Here is a 17,425-nt window from a genome sequence, read left to right on the forward strand (position 1 = left end):
CCCAGTTGCCCCCTAGTGGCCTCTGTAGCAAATGATCCAGTGGAGACTCCCCAGCTGCTGTGGAGCCAGGTCTCCTCTGCCTCCTTCAGCTTGGCATGGCAGCCTCTGCTTCCTTGGATTTCAGGGTCGTGTCCCTGTTGAAGGTGCTGTGCCAGTGGCCCTATAGAATACCCTCACAGAGGACACAGTGTCCCTCAGGACTGAATTGTGCTCCTGAATCCAACATTGTGGTCACTCTGCTGCCATAAAGAGGGACGCCATTGGGCAGCTTCACACCAGAAATGGACTTTCTCAGGACTGTGGGATCTCAGGCAGACATTGAGGCACCAGCAGGTAATTCTGCTCTCTCTTGGCTCTCAGATGACCATCCTCCTGGGTCACAATACTTTCACTAATGTCTCTGAGAACTTATTTCCCCTTCCTATAGGGACACCAGTCACACCGCATTACATCTATACCCACAACCTCATTTTTATTTAATTCCCTGTGTTTCACCCTCACCAAGATTGTCACTATTTCATCCGGACACCACACACGACCTTCAAGGAAAAAAAAATATGTTTACACTCAGGACAACCTAGTGATAGTTATGTTTAAGGAAATAAGCTATTTTACACTGTTAGGTTTCTTTAAGGTGATGATTTCCATTTTAACACAATATTCCATAGCAGAAAAAGGAGAAATAATTTGGCGGAAGGTGTTGGTGGCACAAGCCTTTAGATTGCACTTCTACACCTATGCTCATTTGTGAATACACACACAGCCATGATTTTATTGATGTCACCTGCACAGTCCCCTGTGTGTGTCCTGGGGCTGCCAAACACTCTCTTGAGCAGGATGCTCACCAGGCCCTGCAGGTGCAGCAGCCACAGCCACAGCCCTCACGGAGGGCAGTCTCCAGGTTCAGCAGGAGCAGCTGCAGAGCACAGGGGATGCTGGACACCAGACTGGGCTCGGGGAGGGACAGTGCAGAGCCTTGGAAAAGGCCTGAGCCAAAACATGGATACTTGTGTGCAAGGTCAGTCCAGGACATGGCCAGGATGTCCTCAGAGACATTTTGTCGCTCCTTGCTGAGGACTCAGGCCCTGAGGACTTCCAGGGAGTGGCCACCTTGTCTAACACAAAACAGGTACTGTGCTGCCCTCCTGATTGACAGGATGATAGTAAAATCCCTCCCAACCATCCTGCAACTTGGCACCACCTGCTGCCTCCTGACCCCCTAGGGAACTTCTCCTGAATTTTTCCAGTGATGTCTCTCTCACTATCCATCCAAAATGTGCAGAGAGGACTCACTTCTTGTAAACTAAAAACACACAGGGTGTCACTCATTAGTCTTTCTTTCTGTGTCCCAGGAGAGAGGTCACTATTCCTTACCAACTCACCAAGAGTATTAGCAGGGTCCAGCCTGGCACCATCAGGACAAGGCCTGGCTGCTGAGCTCCTGCTGCCTTCTGCTGCCCTCTGCACACCCTGCCTGCCTGGGAGGGCTGTGGGGCAGGGACACAGGTCATTCTGTATTCCAGCAGCCACACTTTCTTCAAGGAACTTGAACTTCTTCCTGTCCCCATTAGGGGGCAAACCTCCACTCAGATGCTGCTTGTGCACAGGGCTGATGAGTCTGAGGACCCTTATGGGAGCAGGTTGGGGACAGCTCTGAAGTCACACCCTCCCTCCTCTCCCATCACTTCTCCCTGAATCCTGGGCTCCTCCAGTGTCCCTCCTCTGACCTCCTTCCTGGGTCTTCTCTGTCCTGTCCCCTCCTACTCTGAATTCACATCTGTCACTCCTCACTCCCTACATGGCTGTCCTCATAGGGGTCACAACCCTTCTCTCCTGCACATACTGGCCCATGGCCTGCCTCTGACTCCACCCCTTGGATTCTAATGAGTGAGTCAAAGATGGTGTCTGGTGGTCTTTAGAGACCAGAAAACAGAGCAGCAGGTGTTCAGGGCTGTATGTGTGGCCGCCATGGTTCACTGTAAGCAGAGTCCCTGGATCATGTCAGCTGTGACCTGCCAGATGCAGCTCTGTCTCTCCAGTCAGAGGGGTGGCCAGCAGCTACTGTGCAAGGTTTGTCCTGTGGCCATGCAGTCACTTAGTCAGCTGTTCTGTACTCTGTGGGGGAAAACACAAGGGAGAAGCTGCCCATGCCCAGCTCTGGACCAAAAACTTCTGTCCTCTTGGGGCCCAGAATAACTTCCCATGTATATGACACCTGCTTCTATGTGTAACCAGAGTTCCTCAGGACACCCAGTATCCTCAGTAATGGAAAGGTCAATGTTGACACAGTAGGCACACAGGAGCAGGTCATGAACTCCATGATGGTAATGCTCAGTACCTCTAAGTGGAGTAGCAGCCATGGTCTAGGCAAGTGATGCCAACTTTAAATATCCAAGCTAACTACTTCAAAACTTAACATCCAATGGATATGGTGGCTCATGCATATAAGCCCACCTACCTTAGGGACTAAGGGAGGAGGATTTCAGGTTCTATGCCATCCCAGGGAAAACTACAGGAACACTCGATATGAATAAAATAAAAAGGCACACTCATATATCGCTGTTGGGACTGCAATTGTTGTACCCACTATGGAAAGCAGTATGGAAATTCCTCAGAAAACTGGAAATGGAGCCACCATTTGACCCAGCTTTCCAACTCCTTGGTTTATAACCAAAAGACTTACAATCAGCATGCTACAGTAATGCAGCTGCATCAATGTTTATAGCAGCTCATTTCACAATAACTAGACTGTGGAACCAATCTAGCTGTCCCTCAATAGATGAATGGGAAAATAAAAAAATATTATATATATATACTCAATGGTAATTCCTCAGCTTTAAAGAAGAGTAAAATTATGGCATTTGCCAGTAAATGGTTGGAGTTGGAGAATATCATGCTAAGTGAAATAAGCCAATCCCCGCAAAACAAACGCTGAATGTTTTTTCTAATCCTCATAGTCTAGGGCCAGAGCCCCTAGCTGTGGGGCAGCCCCACCTGAGCTCAGCCTGGATGCGCCCCTGCCCCAACTTCTCCCATATACAATTATGGGCATGGCTACATGGGCAATAACCTCACAGGGTCACAAGCCTGTTCTCCTGCATGTCCTGGCCCTTGGCCTGCCTCTGACTCCACCCCTTTGATTCTCATGGGAGAGTCGAAGGTGGTGCCTGGTGGTCTTTAGAGAGCATAAAGGAGAGCAGCAGGTATTCAGGGCCGTTCATGAGGCTGACATGTTCCACTGTGAACAGAGTCCCTGCTTCATGTTAGCTGTGACCTGCCAGAGGCACCTCTATCTGTCCAGTCAGAGGGGTGACCAGCAGCCACTGTGGATGTGTTTGTCCTGTGGTCATGCAGTCACTGAGCCAGCTGTTCTGCCTGGGGGAGAAGCCAGCAGGAGGAGCTGCCCTTGCCCAACTCTGGACACAGAACTTTTGTCCCCTTGGGGTCAAGAACAACTGCCCAACTGTATGACACCTGCTGCTATCTGTAACCATAGCCCCATGGGTCTCCCAGTGTCATGAGGAGTGGAAAGGTCAATCTTCCAGGCAGCAGGAGAACCCTGTGCAGGTCCTGAACTCCATGGTGCTCATTCTCAGTCCTGAGAGTGGAGAGGCAGCCATGGGTTTAGGCAAGAGATGCCAGCTTTACCTTCCAGGCTCAGGGTACCTGCACTTAGAATCCCATGGGCAGGGTGGCACATGCTTAGAGTCCTGGATGCCTTGAGCCTGAGAGAGGAGGACTGCAGGTTCAAGTCCACCCCAGGAAAATTATAGAATCACTGTATATAAATAAAATGAAACTGATTTGGGTGTAGCTCATGCTGGCGTAGCATGTAAAAAACTCTGTGTAGATCACCAGAACTGACAAAGTAACAAAGGAAAAAGAAAAAAAAAAATCACATATTAAACCAAAAGTCATGGCATATCTATGTGCTTACATATACTCATACTAGAGATTCAGAGCCAACACAGATAGATTCACATAATTTAGCTCCTAAATATTATGTATGTGGCATATAATATTTCTTTCATTCATTTCTAAGCAAATTCGACTCTGAATGAGATGAAGCTTTGGTGGGTCTTTGCTGACCCTCTCAGCTCAGCAGGCTTACTGTGTCCTGTAGGCCCAGGGAACCATGTTCCCCCAAGCAAATCTGAGCAGGCCTGGTCTGAGCTGGGACACGTGGATATATTGAGCCTGTGTTGAATGACTAGGAGGAGCCCACCTGAAAGCTGTGCCCAGCCTGCCCAGCCCTGCTGATTTGCATGTGCCCACAGCACAGCTCACTGCCCTGAGGAATATTTAAGAGGCTGCTCACACCCTGTTGTCACTTCCCATCAGGACACATCATGGCCATGAGGGCCCCTGCTAAGCTCCTGGGGCTACTGATGCTCTGCCTCCCAGGTAAGGAGGGATAGTACTGGGGACTTACTAATCACAGTGTGGTCAGTGCTGCCTGGTTACTCAGGAAAGTCCTCTTGTAACTTAACGAACATAAGAATATTTCTTTTTATGTTTCCAATGGCAGGTGTCAGATGTGACATCACGATGACCCAGTCTTCATCCTCCTTGCCTGTGTCTCCTGGAGACAGAGTCACCATAACCTGTAGGGTGAATCAGGGCATTAGCAATTATTTGAACTTGTATCAGCAGAAACCAGGACAAGCTCCTAAGCATCTCATCTATGGTGCATCCAGTCTGCAACCTGGAGTCACCTCAAGGTTCATTGGCAATTGATCTGGGACAGATTTCACTCTCACCATCAGCAGCCTGGAGCCTGAAGATGCCACCATTTATTACTGTCAACAAGGCTACAGCGACACAGGCCATGACAAAAACCTCCCATGGAGCAGAATTGTGATGCTGGGCTGTCCCAGCTGCTCTTCCTGATGCCTCCACCTGCTGAGGGCACTGCTCAGAGGCAGCCAGCCCCTGAGCACTACAAGGAGGGTCAGAAGATCAAGAGGAATCCTATGCACCCTGACCCTTCACTCAGCCCCAGCACACAGTGATATCACTGTATGATAAAGAAAATAATTTAAGACCTGAAGAGACTGAATTAGGCAGTATCAGGGGTTGTGCAGCAAAGATAGAACTCTCCATGTATTCCACATGGGAATATTTTAAGACTTTGATTTTTAGTGTAGTTTAAGTATTCAGGAAAATTGGGGTAAAGTACATCCTGTGTCCACCCTGCTCCCACAGCTCCTCCATCACCACTCCCAGACTCTGTTGCTTCTGTTACAATTCGTCAACTTCTGCCCACATCTACAGGTCACACCAGAGTCACTTTGTGTATTCTATGGAACTAGACAAGTGGACAGTGACATGTGTCCAACAGTGTGGCCTGGCACAGTGCATGTCCTGCCCTCACACTGTCTGAGCTCCAGCTGCTCCTCACCCCCCACCTCTATATGCAAGCCTTCATGATTTCCCATCCTGTAATTTCACCTGGGCGGAGTGTCAGCTTCCTGGCACTCACAGCATGATGATGTTCAGCCTGGCCTGTCACCCTGAGTGCTGTTTAGAGTAAAGTACTGAGTTTTCCTGTGTCCCCCCTCCTCCCAGGGCTTTTCACTACAGCACAGATAGTTGTTTCCTTTTTTAAAATTTTTTCTTCAAACTTGGTATTGAATTCAGACACACACTACCATTTAAATACAATCACAGTCACATTTTTTTTTTTTTTTTTTTAGGCAGTGTCTCTCTAAGTTGTTAGGTCTTTGCTAAGTTGCTGAATCTGGCCTTAAACTTGTGATCCTCCTGCCTCAGCCTCCCAGTTGGTGAGGGTTACAGGTCAGCACCACAACACCCAGCCTGATAGCTGTTTTTTTTTTCATTGCTGAGTAATATTCTACTTTCTGGCTGTTCAACATTACTGATCCATTCCCCCCAGAGATGGGCAGGCTTGTGTCCTTCAAATTTTCATTGCTGACCACAGGTCCTCTAAGTTTTCCAGTACAGAATTTTGTTTATTTTTAGAAGTGTATTTTCACCATTTTTAGTTTCATAGCAGAATGCCAGTGTTATCAGAATCTGTCACACTGTCTTGCATGTCCTGTCTCCATCTTGGAGACAGCTTGTGGACACTCCGGACAACACTCAGCTTCTAAGAGTGGTTTGAGACTGCAGCCAGAACCAGCTCAGCATCAGGGATGGGGCCTTGGCTCCCCTCCTGCTGCCTGTGGGGTGCTCCCTCCTGGACTTGGCTATCCCTCAGGGGTGGTGTTTCCTCATGTGTTTTAATTTGCATTTCCCTGATGACCTGGGGTATCACAATGGTGTGTAGACAGATGTCCACAATTTGCAGTAGTCATACCCAGCTCTCAAATGTTTGTCATTTGTCATTTGTGAGGTCTGCAGGGGCCCGCAATCCTGCAAGTCAGCCTCCGGTCTTAGGTTGGTAGCATTGTAATTGGATCTTACCCGTCATTGACTACCAGTCCAGCATACAGCCACACCTGTGGATAGGTCTTTGTACCAGCAGGGGTGGGGGTGGGGTGAGGTTCTTTGCCTCACCTCTGTTGGCCCCCACATTTTAGCTGAATGACCATCACAAGCAGAAGGGAGGATGATACAATAAGCCAATTGATGGCTCCTTTTGGAAAAATTGTACCACCGATGACAACATCAGCAAAAATACCCAAACTCTACCACAAGTCATTGCACCAACAGATAGTTCACAATGCATACAAGTGAGTTCACAATGCATACAAGTGATACATAGTCCAGGCAAGTTCTGCAAGCAGTTCAATGATAGTTATTGCAGAAGCTGTAGATTGGTTTTATCTTTGTCTTCACCAGCACTGGGATGAAGACAGGAATTCTGGCAATAATGGCTAAAGAAAAAAATTATGTAACATTCCAGAAGGCACTAAAAGAAAACAATTTTCTGAACAATTTACATTATCTTGAACAGAATTATTAAATATAATGAAAAAGGAAAGGTGAAGGTAAACAAACAGATCTATTAACCTCCTTTTTTGTTCACATATTAAAACAATCCTCAGCAGCTGTTTACCCAACTTAAATTAAACCATTTAAATCACGTGAATAAAAAATTTGGATCCTTTTTTTATGAACACACATCATATATGATATATGAACATACGTACATACAGACATACAACATAAAACATAAGTGTGCACACATAATATAATACATACAGCACATAACATAATAGTAAAGGCCTTATAACATTTTAAAGGTGAAATCTCCATTGCAATGTTTAAAAACTCTATAGTCAAAAAATAGAACTGATCAGCAAAACATTAACCTAGGTCTGTATGAGCTCAAAAAACAAAATAGAATTTCATAATGTGGTAATGGGTAATAATAAAATAGATATTGATAAAAGCAACCTGGTGCTGTCACAGATGTAAGGGTAGCCAAACTGGAGTTCTGGATATCAGCTGTTATGGATTTGAGCCAAATCATCTTCTTTTTGGTTTGTAGAAATCACTTTAGTTAATCTCTCTGGAAGCCAAATCAGCTGCTGTTCTCCCTGTGGAAACACACAAACATCCCCCCGACTCCAGACAATTACTGGGTCAGGGCCTTTCCATTGTCCTGTTAGATTATTCTTCCAACGTACCATGGGCTTATGTGCATTTTTTGGACACATATGCCTTTCCGCAGCATTAAGTCCTGGTGAATCCAAATTTAAAAAGTTTAGAGTAAAAAGGGTTATTTTAAGTTTATCTTTGGGGGATATATACCCCTTCCCAATTCTGTCTTTTTGCTTTAATAAGTACATTTTAATAGTTTGATGAGCTCTTTCAACTATGCCTTGTCCCTGTGGATTGTATGGGATTCCTGTTATATGAGTAATGCCAAATGATGAGCAAAATTGTTTAAAAGAGGTAGACGTATAACCAGGGGCATTATCTGTTTTTAACTGTTTTGGAATGCCCACAGTGGCAAAATTTTGTAAGCAATGAGCTATAATATCTTAAGTTTTTTCTCCAGCATGAAGGGAGCCCATCAAAAATCCAGAAGAAGTATGAACTGTAACATGCAAATATTTTAATTTTCCATATTCTGGCCAGTGTGTGACGTCCATCTGCCAAATATGGTTAGGTATCAGTCCTCTAGGATTGACTCCAAGATTAACTTGTGGTAAAAAGGTCACACAATTTTGACATTGTTTTATTATATGTATAGCTTGTTCCTTAGTTATTTTAAAATGCTTTTGTAAAGTATTAGCATTGACATAAAACTTTTTATGAAAATTTGTAGCTTCTTCTAGTGTAAAGAAAATATGTATGTCATGTGTAGTTTTATCTGCTAAATATTGCCCAAACTAAGGGCTCCAGGCAATCCTGTACATTGTTTAAACAGAGAGAGGGAGATGGAAAAGGACGGCCAACTGAATCTTCACTTAAGAATACAGAAGTATGAAAAATTCCCAGGTCAAAGGTGCTCCCAATGGAACCATACTTTGTGAAAGCACACAACTTAGATATATTCTTCAAAGGAAAGCAAAAGTACTGAATAACTATAGTCCCTTTCAAAAAGTAAATCTTAAATTACTGGATCAATTGCCACTGTTGCATTGTTATTATCAAGTTCACCCCCAGAATCATCAGATATTTTGGTCCGTTTGTTACTAGGGCATGCTTCCTGATTGCTATGTGTGGATACATTACTACAATGTGAACTGTCACCATTATCTTCTGTTCCACTGCCATTTTCAATCTGCTGTTTCTTGCCTCGCTGTAATCTGTTCATGGCCTGTATCTTCAGTGCTTCCTCAATGCTGTGACTGAGTGCCTGTTGATTATTGTGCTTATTGATCCTGGCTAATACTCTCTCTTGATGCGCTTCATACTCATCATGACTTGGATAAATTTTGCTGAGGAGTGCATCAAAGTTTGGATCTGGCCTTAGTGATCTTTTGGAAACTAGCTTTTTCCAACAAGTAAGACATTCTTTGTTGCCACTTCTAAGGGCTGTAATTATACAATCTGCACAAAAATGATGCAAACACTCCTTTGTAGTCGTGGTGTTTTTCAACATATCCAAACAAATTGGGCACATTAATTCACTGTGTAGACTTCTAGGTGAAACCACAATCTCTAAGCCATCTGTTATTGCCTCCTGAGGTATTCGTTGTAATTTATATAAACTGAGTTCCCATGTTTTGCTTAATGGTTGAGTTCCATTTGTCTACACAGCCTGAGACCTTGCGATTCCTACCCCAGCCCGGGGCTCCGCTGGCCGTTGCCAGGGCGAGACTCAGGTATCAGCCGCAGAGACCTCCGGGGCCGCCGCACAATATAGCGAGCCTCGGCTTCCGCAATGGAACTCGGGAAATACAACCGGGGAAGCTCAATATTCATGAGAGATGGAGGGGAAGCTGGCGAGCGAGGGCGGGAAGAAGCGAGCGAGGGAGGAGGTAGAGGCTCCCCATCCTGTGTTCCAAGGTCCCTGCTCCTGTCATGTCTCTATTCTCTATCGAGCCCCTCACAGCCACTTTGTTTTTTTGTCCAAACTCTCTTGAGTTTACTGTGATTCCTGAGGAACATTTCCCGGCATCTAGACTTCTGCCATGAGCAGGCTGGTCTGTCCTGTAGAGGAAAATATTGTGCACTGGGTCCCAACAGTGTGGCATTGACCACTGATGGGCAGCAGGAAGAAAAGGATCCAGGGCTCCTCATCCTGGTGGGAGAAGGTGCCTACCCTGCAGGGTCTCCCAGGTCAGTGGCTGAACCTTTGGGGGTCTGTTACTCAGACTCTTGGTTGGTCACATTCATAGTCTCCTCCTGGCTCCAGAGATGAGATGGGCATGGTCTAGAGCCCAGCTCTTCAGGACCTGAGGACACCCTCTTAAAATCAAGAGAAAGAAGGTGGAAATGAGTGGATTCAGACCTCCAGCTGTGCTCAGGATGAAGAATTCCATCCTTCCTTCCCTACAGACAGCTGTACTCACACAAATGCAGTGCATCTATGACCAGGACATGGGCATTAGTGCTCTGTCCCATCCAGCCTATATGGAAGTTCACATGTGCCCAGTCGTCCCCTAGTGTCTTTTGTAGCAAATGGTCCAGTGGAGACTCCCCAGCTGCTGTGGAGCCAGGTCTCTTCAGCCTCCTTCAGCCTGGGGTGGCAGCCTCTGCTTCCTTGGATCTTGGGGTCCTGTCTCTGTTGAAGGTTCTGTGTCAGTGGCCCTATAGAATACCCTCACAGAGGATGCAGTGTCTCTCAGGACTGAATTTTGATCCTTCATCTGGAATTGTGGTCATTCTACTGCCATAAAGAGGAAACCCCCCTGCCGGCCCACCACTGGGTGGGGTCAACAGAAATGGACTTTCCCATGACTGGAATCTCAGGCAGACATCAGAGCACCAGCAGGGCTGTCCTGCTCTCCCATGGCTCTCACATGGCCGCCATCATGTGTGTCACGTGTTCTTTTCTCTGATGTCTCTGAGACCTAATTTCTCTTCGATTAGGACACCAGTCATTTAAGATTAGACCTCAAACTCAAAACTCACACTTTTTTATGATTACATTTTCCAACACACTGTGAAGTTGTTCAGACCACAGCCCCAACCTGTGGATTTTGAAGGACACAGCTCAGCCAATAGTGGGTGGGCAGGAATGTGCAGAGGGACACTCTACTCTTCTCATGGCCTCCTGCCAGGTGGGTCATGGCTTCATGTCCTACATCTTAGTGATGCTCTCTGAACCTGGGCTCTGGGTGTCACCAGAGTTCTCCGATGATTGTTGTCCTCTTTATAATTATAAGAATTTGTTCTTTGGAATATCATTATACACTAATGAGTTTATATGCTCCTCAGTTGTCAGAATGTTGTGATCATTAATAATTTTGACCCTTCAAATTCTCCAAATTTGTCTACTTGCTGACACATACAAATTGTCTTTTGTTATGTTTTTCTATGGCCTCTCAATATTTCACTGCATCCTGTGTTTCAAAATGGTCCTAGTTTTTCTTTTTCCTACCCTATATTATAAATAAAACATTTTTCAGAAATTCATGGTTTTATTAGTGAATAGTTGTTTTCAAAATTATAGGTTCTTTTTGAGAGAACAGGATGTTTTCTTCAAGATTGTATGGATTTTTCCATTTATCAATTCACCCCTTAACCATATACAATGATACATGCTCATGTTCTATCGACAAAATCCATGGTTTTACATGATCACATGTAATTACACTCTAAAACACAGACATTGTTTAATAATTCTTCTGTCAGATAAGTCACTTGTTTTTTCAACAGTGAATCTCTTAGGTCTAATTACTGATTGTTAATTTACTTACTTGATCCATACAACTGTTCAAAACCAAGCTCTAGATGATGTTTTTGTGAAGACCTTCAGGCTTGATCAGGGCAGAATAATCAGGGGTAGGGAACATGGTAGATTTTGCTGAAAGAAAATGCTCTGCTCTCTGGTGCCACAGGCAGGATGAGGGTTGGAGGAGAGAGGACTGCCACCTCTGAATACAATGGTCTGTGAGGCCAGAGAGAGTGGGCGTGATAATCTGCAATCTGCTGTCCCAACAAGGTTCAGTGGCAGTGGATCTGGGATAGAATTTACTCTCACCATCACCAGCCTGGAGCTTGAATTTGTTGCCACTTATTACTGTCTTCAGTATATCAGTTGACCAGCCACAGTGACACAGGCCATAAGAAAAACCTCCAGGGAGCAGAAGTGTGAGGCTGGGTTGCCCCAGATACTCCTGCTAACTTCACCTGCTGAGGGCACTGCTCAGAGGCAGCCAGGCTCTGAAGGCCACTGGGAGGGTTTGGTAGAAGTGACCAGGAAAGCTCCTCTGCAGCCTCCCTCTCCCTTTTCTTTAGGTGCAACAGCACATACTTGACAATGTTTCTCCTGGTTTAAATAATAAATTTGATCAATGCACATTTACAGTCTGAGTTCCACTGTAAGTCTGGATTCTGAAAAAAAACTGAAGCCACCTCAGGTTTCCAAGTGGTGCTTGCTTTATACAGGGAGTTAGAGTCTACATTATAGTCATGATCTGCCTTGAAAAGCAGGGCATTGTCTGGTGCCCCTGATCCACACCTTGTCTGACCCTGGAGGCATGGGCCTCCTGACCACGGTGTTAGTGAATGGGTAGATCTGATTCTCTCAGCTGCCTGCATAATATAACCTCATGATTTTGCAAAGCTCACTTTACCTCTGTCAATGCATCTGCCTACTGGTGCTGGTGGATACTGAATTCTCTTCTTTAGACTCTTAATCCTGAGAAAGGCACAGGTCAGATCAATTGTCCTAGTTTCCAGGAAATCACAGGGTAAAAAGGAAGAATAAATATGCTTCTAATGAGAGATGGTGAGCTGGGAACAGAAAACAGTAACCCTGCATAATCACTGTTGCTCCAACTCTCAGAATTTCACTAGCAGAGGATGGACTATGTGAGGATCCTATCTCCAGGGTTGCTAGCAAGTCTGGGATCACATTGGAAAAAATTCATCAAGTTCCACAGTAAGTAGATAATGAAGAATTGTATTAAACATGCAGCTTTATGATAATAAATATATAGACAATTTAAATTAATGAATACTCATGTAATCTTCATTTTTATTAAAATATGTGTGCCTTCCTGATGGTAATTGCTGCAGAAGCTAATTTATAGGAATAGCTGCCAAATTCATGGAGTCTAAATAATGTACATTTCTTTTTTCTGTCAGGCCCAGTCTAAGATGGTGAGATCAAGAGATGATAGGATGAACATTCAACAACAAAATTAAAAATTGGCCAGCAGACTGACCTGTTCTGTGTCTCCCAGGGATTAATACATTCTCAGCAGGCAAATGTTTGCTGTCTTATTCTGACATGGGACATATGAGGACACTGGACCTGTGTGCTTGGTTATTGAGAAGAGAGAGCCCTGCAGCTGTGCCTAGCCCTGCTCAGTCCTGCTGATTTGCATGTGCCCACAGCACAGCCCACTGCCATGAGGATATGTTAAGAGGCAGCTCACACACCTTTCTGGAGTCATCCCCATCAGGACACAGCATGGACATGAGGGTCCCCACCCAGATTCTGGGGCTTCTGCTGCTCTTCCTCCCAGGTAAGGAGGGACAATATTGGGGATGTGCTCATCCCAGTGGTCAGTGTTTCATGGTGTTCACTGAAGTCCTCTAGTAACATTCCTACTTATGTGGGTATTTATGTGTATGTATCTAATATCAGGTTCCATATATGACATCATGATAATGCAATCTCCATCCTCCCCATCTACATCTCAAGGAGACATAGTCACCATCAGTTCTAGGGCAAGTCAAAGTGTTAATAATTGGTTATTCTTCTATCAACAGACGCCAAGGTAAGCTCCTCTCTGCTCTTCATTTATCATGTCACCAATATGGGATCTGGGGCCCCATAGAGGTTCAGTAGCAGTGGATCTGGCACAGATTTCACTCTCACCATCAGCAGCCTGGCCCCTGAAGATGTTGCCACTTATTACTGTCTACAGACTAACAGTTCCCCTGCCAAGTGACACAGGCCATTTTACAACCTCCAAGGGAGCAGAAGTGTGAGGCTGGACTGCCCCAGCTGATCCTCCTGCTGCCTCCACCTGCTGAGGGCACTGCTCGGAGGCAGCCAGGCTCTGAGATCACAGGGAGGTTTTGGAGGAAGGGAGAGTGAGGGTCTTCTGCGTCCCCTCTTGAGATAACAACTGATTGAATAGATCATCACATCTAGGAGGATGGGGTTCATAGAGTATGGGGAAGCCACATTAGGTATTCTGGGTTGGAACTTCATACTATAGGAAAAGAGAGAAAATTTAAGTGTTTCATTGTCTGAATGTATGGTGGTCAATGATGTAGTGAATTAATGCAGATCCTGGAAGGTACTGATTCTCTGGTTCACCACTGAAGTCTGAGTTGTCTCCTCCTCACATCCCAGGCCACATGTATTTCAGTAGTGAATGGAGAGCCTAAACTAAACTTTTTGGAAGTTCTGGGGATATGATCATTTGTGAAGCTGGTGCTAGAAATGGGAGAGTTTCTGTTGTTACTCCAAAGGTGAGGTCCAGTCAGAACTGAGAGCAAGAGGACCAGAGCTCCTGTGTGACCATCACCTCTGTCCTTCAAATTCCTCCCAATACTGCTGAGGATGCCAGAGAGATGGACAGCAATCACCACCTTTTAAACCAAAATGCTGAAGATTGCAATTTCTCTGAAGTGAAAGAGATTATTGATCGTCAGGACAGCAGCAGATCCTGGGCTGGCTCCAGCAGTCACCAGTTGGGCCTCCATAGTAGCTGGGGATGCACCCTTTTGACAATAAAGCCAAGGAAAAGTTTCAATGAATGCTTTTGGGAAAAAGCCTAGTGTTTTCTCTGTTGCCCCTCTGCTGGGTATGGCTAGGAGGAGCAAGATTACAGAAAAAGAGAAATCCCTTATGATAAGAAGGCAGTAACAAGGAGCAGTGTTCTCATGGGTTGGGTGGGTTCAGTCAAGAAATTCACAGTAACCAAGACTCAGTGGCCCTAGTGTTTGGCCACCTGATTTCCACACAGGATCAGAAATGTGTAGCAGTCTTGTTGGCTTTGGCCTGTAGCTGTCACTTTACTATGTCTCCTGCTCCCTCCCTCCCTGCCTGCTCCTGCCCTTATGATTAATTTAGCACATCTCAGGATATTTATTTTCTCATGCCCCAGAAATAATGACTGGAAGTGGTCAATAAAAGTTCAGTGGAGGATAAGATGAGCTGAATGGCTGGGACCCCAGGTACACTGACTCCACAGTCAGCTGCTTACAGAGAGAGTGGGACAGTAAAGGTTCGTGTGGCCCTTGATCTCCAGGCCTGGTGGCAGAGTCCTGACTCATGGCTCTCATGTCTCCCTGGAAACTGTGACCTAAAACCTCATTTAATCTCAGCCCTGTACAGTGTGACAAAACATGTACGTTGGTCACATCTAAACAAGCCAGGAAACAATACCACTCTGTTTCTGAAATGTGCAGGAAAGAACATTTCACTCTCACCAGGTCACCAAGAGTAAAATCCTCAGGGTGTCTCTGCCATGTGGTCATAGAGGAGGCCATGAATGGCTGGCATGTCCTTGGAATTGTGTTCTGAGTCTCTGAGGGGCCTGTGAAGGCCTATGTGCTCAGCTGCTACTGCCTCCTGCTGCCCTCTGCATACTGTGCCTGCCTGGGGGTCTGGGGGCCAGGGACACAGGTCACTCTGGCCACCAGCAGCCACACTTCCTTCAGGGCACATTAACTTCCTCCTGACACCTCTAGGGAAAAATCTCTACCCAGATTCTGATTCTGCATTCCTGCTTGGGCCTTCTCTGCTCTGTCACCTTCTGCTCTGAACTCACAGCCATTCAGGCTTTCACAAGGCTGTCTTCATATGGGTCACAGTACTGTTCTCTTGAACACCTGGACCCTTGGCCTGCCCTCTGATTGCACTCATTGGATTCCCATGGGAAAGTCAAAGATGGTGATTATTATCTTTAGAGACCTGAAGGAGAGCAGCAGATGTTCTGAAGCTGCATGTGTGGCTGACATGGTCCACTGAGAGCAGAGGCTCTGTATCATATGAGCTGTGGAGTTGCCAGAGACACCCATACAGTCCTCTGTCCAGTCAGAGGTGTGGCCATCAGCAGCTATGGATGGCTTTGTCCTGTGGCCATGCAGTCACTGAGCCAGCTGTTCTGCCCTGTGGGGGGGAAGGCAGTTGGGAGGAGCAGCCCATGCCCAGCTCTGGGCACAGATCTTCTGCCCATTGGGGCCCAGAACCATTACCCAACTCTGTGACACATGCTTCTATGTATAACTAGAGCCCTTCACAGCACCCATTGTCCTGCGAAATGGGATGGTCACTGTTCCAGGCAGCAGGAGCATAGGGGAAGGTCTTGAGCTTCATGGTGCTCAGTTCTCTGGAGTGGAGAGGGAGCCATGGGTTGTGGGACAGGTGTTGGCAGTAAATGTCCAATCTCACTGTAGCCAGCCTAAGGTGAGGCAAATGTGGTGCCACAGCACTGCAATCCCAGCTAATGAAGAGTCTAAGGGAGAACAGTTGCAGAACTGAGGCTAGTCTGACATCTGATACACAGGCTCAGAAAAAAAAAAAAAAAAAAAAAAAAAAAAAAGAACCTTGCAGTGTAAGTCCTTGATTGCCTGCCAAGCAGGAGGTCCTGACTAGATTACCAGAAGTGAAACAATCAATCAAATAAAAAAAGCAAAGAGCAATTCCATGAGAACAGTAAATCATTAAAATAAGCAAAGTAATATGTTCATGTCTACAAATATTTGTATTTCTGATGCATATTTATACATATATATCAGTAAAATTTGTGTTTTATATAATATATACATGGCATGCAGTACTACTTTTATTTCCAAGCATGATTAAACTGTAGGTGTGGCTAGAAACTGGGAGTGTTTGCTGACCCTCCTCTTTGGAAACACCCGGGTTTCTGTATCACGATAGTGAGCTCAGCACTGAGCACAGCCACCAGAGAGCCAGGCCCAGTGCTGACTCCTGGTCTTATTCTCACCCTGGCTGTGAGCTCTCTGCTTGGCTGAGCCCCCAGGGTGTTGGGCACCTTCCCTCCCTGCATCCCTGCATGGCAGCCTGAGGGCAGGGCCTGAGTTCTGCCAGATCCTCAAGAGTTATTTCTCCTAAGATCAGATGCTTCCTCAAAGCCCCAGGCCAAAGCTCATAGCTCTTGGAATGCACCAGCCTGAGCTCAGCCCTGGGTGACCCCTGCTGCAGCCTCTCACAGTCCACTGTCTGAAGGACTGAGCTGGATTTTAATGCAGAAGCCTCATTTCTACAATTGCAAACCTAGGTTGTCATGAGGAAAATCAGAACATGATTCCATTTTTATTCTCAGGGCCTAGCTTGCTCCAACTCTCCAGAAAAAATATTGCCTTAGGATCTCTCTTTCCTACTGAATCCCACTTAGAACCATAGTGAGTCTTTCAGGGCAAAGCTCTCTACCCTGCACAGTGGCCAGGCCCCTCCTCCAGTGTACTGAGCACCAGCTCTGCACTGTTGTGCATGGTGAGATCAGGTGAGCCTCTCCCAGCCCAGGCAGGAGCAGGGATGGAGGCACATGGGATCAGCTCAGGGGCCTGTGAGATCAGAGAGGGGTGGAAATGGTTTCTGTGAGGATTATGATTCATTTTGAGCAGAGTGGAGCTGAAGCCCTTGGCCACTCTTTTCCATGGCCCAGACACGAAGGGAATGACAGTGAAAGCCACCAGCCTTCCTAGGCCCAGGAGGCATCAAGCTCAGGTTTGACAGCTAATGTGCTGAGGATGAGAAACACAGATGGAGTGTTTCCTGGGTTATTTCTGCTTTCACTGACCTTGCAAATCCCCACATGTTCGACCTTCTGTGTTTATTTGTTAAAACTTCCCTAGAGTGATGCAAGAAACTAAAACTTCCTTCCCAACTCCCTTTTACTTCTCCAGA

General features: G+C 46.0%; 1 pseudogene; it reads right to left on the reverse strand.

The window, feature by feature from the left end:
* Positions 1–8,524: 8,524 nt before the first annotated feature.
* LOC144249613 (E3 ubiquitin-protein ligase RING2 pseudogene) overlaps positions 8,525–17,425 on the reverse strand; it is a 108,727-nt pseudogene continuing 99,826 nt past the window's right edge.

This window comes from Urocitellus parryii, chromosome 12 (assembly GCF_045843805.1).
Source record: "Urocitellus parryii isolate mUroPar1 chromosome 12, mUroPar1.hap1, whole genome shotgun sequence".
Taxonomy (NCBI): Eukaryota; Metazoa; Chordata; class Mammalia; order Rodentia; family Sciuridae; genus Urocitellus; species Urocitellus parryii.